Here is an 8501-nt window from a genome sequence, read left to right as displayed (position 1 = left end):
CACTGAATTACGTCAGACTACATTAGCTTCACTGATGAGAAGTACTAGGTAGAACAACAACTACAAAGAAGGGGTTCAAACTGTTCAACACCTTAAGGATTTCAGAACATTTTTCGAAAGGAAAAGCCACATTTTTCCATCTCCGCCATTCAGCCAAAGATCTTGTTACCATCCCAGCATCAGTTTCACCTCTCAGTCTATATCGATTGGCTTGTCTGGTTAAATCTACAAACTCACTTACTTCTTTCTTAATTGTACGAAAATGATTTTCTATGTCGCATATAGCACGACGACTCGGATTACGGGTGTCACTGCAGAACCCGTCGTGAATAACCGCCCAGAAATTCACCCATGGATAGTTTGTTGAACCAAGCTGAGTAAATAAAAAAATATAGTTTCTGCAAATAGAGTCATCTTCTTCTTTAGTATACGGAGCTTTCCGAACTAACAAGGTCCCATACATGTTCAAGAATTGAAAATTTTGTTGAAGTTTAAGAATTTTTTAAGCTCAGAAAAGAAGAGTAAAGAAGACTAGATGTGTGAATGTGAATTTGGAGTTGAAATGGAGAGTATTTATAGAACTTAAAATTCTAACCGTTGGATGACAAGGATTTACAGCCCTCCAGATGTAACCGTTGGTGCTTTTATGTCAAACGCTGGCATGTGAAATACTAACAGGCGGTTTTCCACAAGCGCCAGAGTTTTTGGCTCAAGCGCCAGCGTTGGTTCCAAGACCGCACATGCGCTATATGTTCCATCTCACTCAACAAACCAACAAATTTGTTGGTTTGTACATTTTTCATGTTTGTTGAGTCCATAGTGGGATCAAAATCAAGAAATCCTTGTTTTGTTGAGTCCATAAGAAGTGCTCTAAGAGATTAGTTGTTATTAATAGAGCCATGCCAATGAAGTTGTGGGTGAGTATCAGAGATTCTGAAAAGTTTAGGCTAGATTCTTGAAAATCAAGTACTTTAAAGTCAATGAAAATCTGATTGATTATAAGTTGATTTCCACTGTCTTTCCCGGGATATGATGGACTTATTATTTTGTTGAAAACCATACATGTTGTATTATTGGTGATGGCGCAAATACTTCCTTATTCTTTGATAATTTATGTGGGGATTTTTCAATTGCCAAGAGACTGAAAATCACTTCTTTGGGAAGGAATGATCTTAAGTCGAGAGTTAGTGACTTGATTGTTGATGAAAAATGGGTTATACCCATGCGTATACGTAATCTTATGAATAAAGTTAGAATTGATGTAGAATTTTTACCGCTTATTGCTGGTGGAGGTGATTACAAAATATGTGATTTGGATAGTAAAGGTGTTTTTTCTGTTAAGTCTGCAAAGGCTACCATCAGGACTCCTATGAAGAACAACCAGCAGCTAAGCTTTTCTCTCATTATGTTGCGCTTCCAATATTGGTCGTGCAATACTGGAAGATATGGAGGAAGGAATGTTGCGCTACTGAGGATCAGATGATTAAGAAGATGGGTTGGGAAAGGCCAACTCGGTGTAGCTTATGAAAGAAGGACAGTGAGTCTCTTAGATATATTTTGTAGCATTTCATATTTGCTAGGCGTATTTGGGAATGGGCTGCTAGGATTTTAATCCGCAGCCTGTTGAAGACTTCTTATAAAGCTGCAACAGGAAGAAATAGGATGATTAAGGACTTGTGATTGGTTGCAAATCTTGCAATTAGTACAGAATTATGGAAGCTACGCAACAAAGCATTCTTTGAAGGTGCAGCTATTAATTGGCCAGGCTTCAAAGGTATGGTCTATCAAGTGATAAGTGATAATTCCATTAGTGTAGTTGCAGGAAATCCTACACTACACCCCTCATATGATTTCATTGTTGATCAACTCATTTTTAGGTTTACACTTTTAATTTTATTGATAAATCTTTGAATGTTCTTACAAGAAAAATAAAGAAGTCAAGAATGATCTCTTCTCTCAACTTTCTCTCTCCTATTTACTTGTTTCTTACTCAAAAAGATCTCTCTCTCTTCTTTACAACTCGAACGACTATTTATAAGAAAATACATAGTGGATGACAGCTAATTTGTTCTTTATTTTCGGATGTGATCTGCGATATTCTCGCAACCTTACAATTGTTAATTTCGCAAACTCTCTAATCTTCGCAGGACTATCACATCTTTCTCGTGATCTTAGATGACGTCATTTATTCTATCATTTCTGAAACTGTTTTGCGACGCTGTTATGTTGTGTCATTGATAATTTCGCTGAAACATTATCATTGCGAGATTCTGATCCTACATCTTGCCTCTTCTCATATCTTCTCTGCAAAGTAGAGAATGATATGAGAAATGTCGCAGTTGCTCATCTTTTCATATTCTGCATTTATCACACGTATTCTTTCGTCCATTTGTTTCTTGACACGTCTTCTGTAACCGCAACTTTTCAATCGCTCACGTATCTTCGTCTTAATGGTGTTTATTTCTTCGAGTAAAAAAAATCTCCTTTATATATTCATCTTACTATTCTTTCTATTTTTCTTTTTACTTTATCTTCTATTTTTATTCTCTCGTCTCTGCAATTCTGTTATTCTTCTGCAAGTTCTGCTGTTGTGACTTTTTATTCGTTCAATCCTTTTACTTTCCATACATTCTCATACTATATATTCAAACATGGATCCAAGTGGTCATAGATATGAGAAGAATTTACAAGATGTCCAAAAAGATCTTGCTGATAAAGGTTTCACACTCTCCACCATTCCTGGTGAGAATGCCAAATCAATTCTTTCTGTCAAGCTTTTCTCTGATCAATATTGTGATGATCAATCAATCATAATTTCTCTAGGTCAGATTCTCGCAGGTCTCCCCATTCCTCTTTATAACCCATATCTTCCTTTATTTTATGAAATTCTCGCTCATTCGGGATGTTCGCGAGCCATCTTCCAACTGAGTGGGGACTGCATCCGTCTGATGCTAGAGTTCGCAAATCGTGGTGTTGGTAGAGGATCTCTGTACTCCAAAGAACTTAGGGATCCTAAGTTCGCAAACCTAGAGATAGTTGCTGAGAAGTATACAGTGGCGAATTTCTTTGAGAACTATGAACTTATCTCCATGAAGAAAGATAATACTCGCTGGGGTATTCGTTTAAAAAGGAAAGATAACATTGATGAAGCAAAAGTTCTCATGCAATATATTGACTGGCATTCTGGTAAAAACACAACTCCTCGCCAATCCAAAGATGATAAGTGGTGTGTTTTTCCTTTAATACTAAAAGGACCCTACATTGTTGGGTCAAATATTCTTCCTGCGAATCTCGCTGCTTATCAACCTTGGGTTTTCTCTTGGCCTGAGAAGGAGAAAGAGGTATGTTTTTCCCACTTTAACTTATTTTATATTTCTTTATTGATTTTTTTTTATTCTGTTCGCTAACTCTTGCGACATTCCACAGATCCAAAAACTGAAAGATAGTTATAACAGGACTGGGAAATCTAGTACTCTGTTAGTTCTTCGCTCATACACAGATGAGGTAAGAAATTTTCTCTTATGATTTTAAATAGTACTGTTACTTCCATGCTTCCATTTCTTATTCTTATCTGTGTGTGAAGATTATTGCTGAAGTAGAAGAATATGATGATATTGCGAAGATTGATGATAAAGGTAAAGGTGCTCTTCGCAGGGAAAAATCAACTGGTCCTCCTCCAAAGAAAAGGAAAGTTCATTCTTCTTCCCCTTCAAATATTCCTCCTCACGAAAATTATGAAAGTGATAAGGATGATGAGGACAACGATGATATTGCTGCAAGTGAAGATTCTCCACCTGAATCTTCTATGGCTAAGTTATCTGGCCTCTTTTCTGATTCTCTACACGGAATGGGAGAGGCCAATTCGCAGATACTTGCAAATCTCTCGCTACTCTTTGCGATGTTCCTTTACTGGATGGTGATAGCTCTCTTCGTGGAGTTTCTAGATCAGTGACTCCCGATTTTTCGCATTCTCTTAATAGTCTGGTATATTTTTATCCTTTTACTTGTTCATTGTTATAATTCAAGATTTCTTTATATATTAATATTTTTTATATTTTTTCGCAGGCTGGAAAAGCTTCTTTTGCTGTTACCTCAGATCTAGAGAGAAGACGTGAAAATCTTGAAAAGAAGAATCTTCAATTTCGCAAAAAGAATGAAGAATTGGAAGCTGAAGTTAAAGGTCTTCGTGAGAAAATAGACAATTAGAAATTTATTCTTCCTCGTATAAGAACAAAATTTCTATTCTTCAACAAGCTAATAATCAGCTTTACGGTATGTTACTTTTCTCTTTTCTCTTTATTTATTCATCCAGTTGTTTTATCTTATTTAAATGATCCTTTTTGCAGACATTTATGGTCTTTCTGATGAAGCTACCCTTCTTCGCTCATTTCCTAATGCCTTGGATAATGATACCCTTCTTGAATGTCTTAACAATTCCTTAAATAGCTTCTCAAATGATAGAATTTCATCTCTTTCTCTAAATGAACTTAGATCGAAATTTCGCCTCTTAGAAATTGATCATAGATCCAGTTTAGGCTTAGCCAACAGATTTAAGCGTCTCTTTATTGATTCCAAAGAGAAAACCAATGAGTTAAGAACCAAAATTAGCGGTCTCATAGATGATAAGGATCGTATCTCTGATCAAGGTGCCAAGGATTTGGAGAAATTCCAAGAGGGTCTCCTTGAAGTTCAACTTGAGCGAGATGAAGCTAACCGCAAGAATATTGAACTCTGCGAAAGGGAAAATCAAATTCGTTCTCTTATGAATTGCTCTTCTTTACTAATCTTTTGCTTCTTATGAATTTTCATCAAGTTAATAATTGATTATCTTTTGTTCGCAGATTCTGAAAATAAATATCGTGAAAATATTGAAGAACTTGAAGCTGAAAAGGAGGAACTCGCAAAGAATCTTTCTTCTCGCGATGACAAGTATTCTAGATTAAAGAATCAAATCAAGATCACCGTTGCGAATTTTAAGAATGACGCTATGCATTTTCGCAATCAAACCATCCAAATGGTTTGTGATGATCATAATATCCCACATTCTGATTATCCTTGTCTTTTAGAAAAAATCCCACAGAATACTCCCAGTTTGATTATCTCTGATAGCGAAGCTGACGATGAAGAATCTGATAGTGATGGAAGTTCTGATGGTGATGAATATTCTGACGTAGATGAAGAAGGAAATAAGTCTGATGAAGATAATGAAAGATTAACCAAGAAATAGTCTTTACTTCTTTCTTTGATTCTTTGTAATACTTGTACATTTACTTCTTCTTTCTGTATATTTGTGTTTCTTTCATTTTGACCTGCATAAATTAAAAAATTCTTCTTTGCAATACAGTTAATCAATATAATCATTAATTCTTGAATTTTAGTAAATCTCTCATATGGAGACAAATAACATTTTCTAATTTCATACATTCCCATACTTGCCTCTGTTATTTGAATCCAAATGAGAGATTTCATAAAAAAATTCTTATTGTATAACTTCGCAACTTTTGCGAAGTGAATTTTGTTTCTTTTCAAAATCTCATTCCTGTGTGGTCTTATTTTCCTTCCTAATTAAAGGTCTTATTATGCCACCTCTTGTCATTGCGACAAAATCGCAGGACGTCCTTGCACTTTCATGCAAAAACCCATTGATCTTGCCTTAACTTTTTTTTTGTATTATGGCCTCTTCAGGAATGTTGCGACAATATGACAGGCCTAAATATTCTTGCGAAAATAAGCCCCATGACATTGCCGTCTTGCGACGAAATCGCAGGACGTCTTCGCACTTTCATGCGAAAACCCATTGATCTCGTCTTATCCTTTTCTTTTGTATTATTGCCTCTTCAGGATTGTTGCACAAATATGACAAGCCTTAATATCCTTGCGAATAAAAGCCTCATGACATTTGCGTCTTAAGACACTTATCAGCTCCCTAATGGAGGGTGCCGCCCTTATCTCCCCCTGGTTGCCCCTTCAAGGAGGCGTACTTCTACCATACAAGGTTAGCTCCTCCCATCCAGTCTTAACAACAACCAGTTGTTTTCGCAGCCTCTTATCCCTTTTACCTATAGGGTTTGGTTACGAGACTGCACCCTAAGTGGGGTTTTCTTCAGGCCGAGTGCAGTATAAGCCAAGACTTGTCAAGAATGGCAAAGTACGCTTCAAACGTCTCTGGCACTCTTGACTCAACCGTGTACCTCGGCGCCTTGATCAGATCTGCACTCCTTGGGAGAGTCCTTATTACCTTAGTCGCCCAACCTAAGTCATATGCTTAAGTTGAGAATCCAAGGTGCCTCTCCCGGATGGGCTTCATTGACCCCAAATCTCCATGACTCAGGTTCCGGTGGGTGTGTAGCCTTTCCCTGAGCATGCAAGGTACCCCCTTATATGACGTACTTTAGGTCTTACATTTGCCTCTTGCGAAATTGTATTCGCGAACTAGGGTGTACGCCATAAAGGTTCGCCTCTTTCTCTTTTGTCATTCTTCTCTGATTATTTTCTGTAAAATTCATTATCTCTGCGAGAGTCTCGCAAATCATATATTGTATCTGAATTTCGCAATCTCAATTTTGTTGTTCAATCAAATGTATTTTTAGAATTTTACTTATTGCGAGATATCGCAACAACTTAATCATTCATACATTTCTTGTTTTTATTACCTTTGTCATCCTCTGCTTCTTTATTATTTTCTGCTACTGCTTCCTTGGTAGTGGTATGTTCATCATTTTATTCTGAGCTAGCATTAATTTCGCAACATCTCTTCTCCTTTCCTTTCGATTGTATCCACCATCAACCTCTCACTTCTTTGTACATCTTTGATTTTGTGTCGCCAGTTTTCCTTCTTGTTTGCTCTTCCTTCGCAATTCTATCTCAGTTTCGTAACACTCTTTCCTTCAACCAATCTCCCTTTATGATTCCTACACCATTGGGGTGAGGGAATTTGATGCATGGTGGAAAGTTGAAGCTACACCTAGAATCCCATGTAGCCAAGGTCGACCAATTAACGCATTGTAGGGTGATTCTACATCAACGACACAGAATGAGATTTCAGAAGATATTCCCTTCAATGGAATTCGCATAGTAACCTCCCCTTTAGGCTTGTTAGCAGTACCATTAAAACCATATATCTTATATGTTGATGGTATAAGATCATCATCTCTTCCACCCATGGTTTTATAAGTATGATAAAATAAGATGTTCACAGAGCTTCCAGTATCGACTAGAATTCTATTGATTGCCCATGAATCTTCAGCTTCATCATCCTCATCTTCTTTTTTGGTTTTGGATTAATTTCTAATTTTATTACCAATGGATTGTCATGCACCTCTTCTCCTTCGGGAATTTCTTCTGCGGTGTGATCTTTTCTGCCATTCCTCTAGTGGCGAGATTTTCGCAATATTCATAATTTCTCTTCCATCATTATCTCTTGCGAACACTCTACTCAAAACATTATCATGAAAATCTTCAATTGTCTTATATGAATGTACGATAGAGTGACAGAATAGATTTTTTGCTTTTGCACCAACTTCTATGAAGAATGTTTCTTTCTTTTTCATCGTATTCACTTTGTGATGTTCTGGTGGTGGTGGTAATGGTTGAGATTGCGGATGCCCTACCAGAAAGTCGTTTAGTTTTCCTTGATCTATCATTCTCAAAATAATTCTTTTACATTTCTGCAATCATTTGTGGTATGTCCATGAAAATGATGATAAGAACAAAATTCATGACTTCTGTGGTTTGGAGGTGGTTCCGTTCCCATGTTCCATGGTGTTGGTATATTTCCATCAAGATTATAGCTTCCCATATCTTCTCCACACTTGCATTTAGAGGTGGCATCTTGATTTCTTCCCATATTACCTTGTGACCTCCTTGTCCTTATTATAGTTTTGTCTTTGACCTCCATAAGTTTCTTGCGGTTGATCGAGTCTTTGAATCTTGTTATTTCCTCCACGATTGTAGAAATTTCTTTCTCTTTCATACTCTTCTTGATCTCGGCTCCCATAGCTACCAATTTCTGCTGATTGTTACTTGTCACCTTCTTGTTGTACTTGCGAAGTATTCGCCACTGTGTTTATTAGCTTGGGTAATAAGCTTGCATTCGCTGTTTGTGAGCTGGTGTTCGCAACTGGATATGATTCCATTTCATTTTGCCTTTCCTCTAGAGCAATGTATTCTTCTTGAAGTTCTCGCAATTCAGTCATTGTGTCGTATTCTTGACTCTGAAAATTTGGACATACAATAGGTTTGTTGCAAACATAGCATTGATAAATGATAATATGAGATATCTCTCATCTACATGGCCAGCCATTTCGCTACACATAGTTCTCCATCTTTTAGTCAAGTGTTTCAAACTTTCGCCAATCCTTTGTTTTAATCCAAACACATCTTTTATACCAGGTCGTGAGGAATTATTACTTATATATGCTCCCAAGAATGTAGTTTGCAAATGATTGAAGGAGGTTATTGTATTCTTTGGTAAACCTTCAAACCATTTTAACGCTTCTCCT

The sequence above is a fragment of the Papaver somniferum genome, unplaced genomic scaffold, assembly GCF_003573695.1.
Source record: "Papaver somniferum cultivar HN1 unplaced genomic scaffold, ASM357369v1 unplaced-scaffold_132, whole genome shotgun sequence".
NCBI classification, from domain to species: Eukaryota; Viridiplantae; Streptophyta; class Magnoliopsida; order Ranunculales; family Papaveraceae; genus Papaver; species Papaver somniferum.
Note: the sequence above shows the minus strand (reverse complement) of the source record.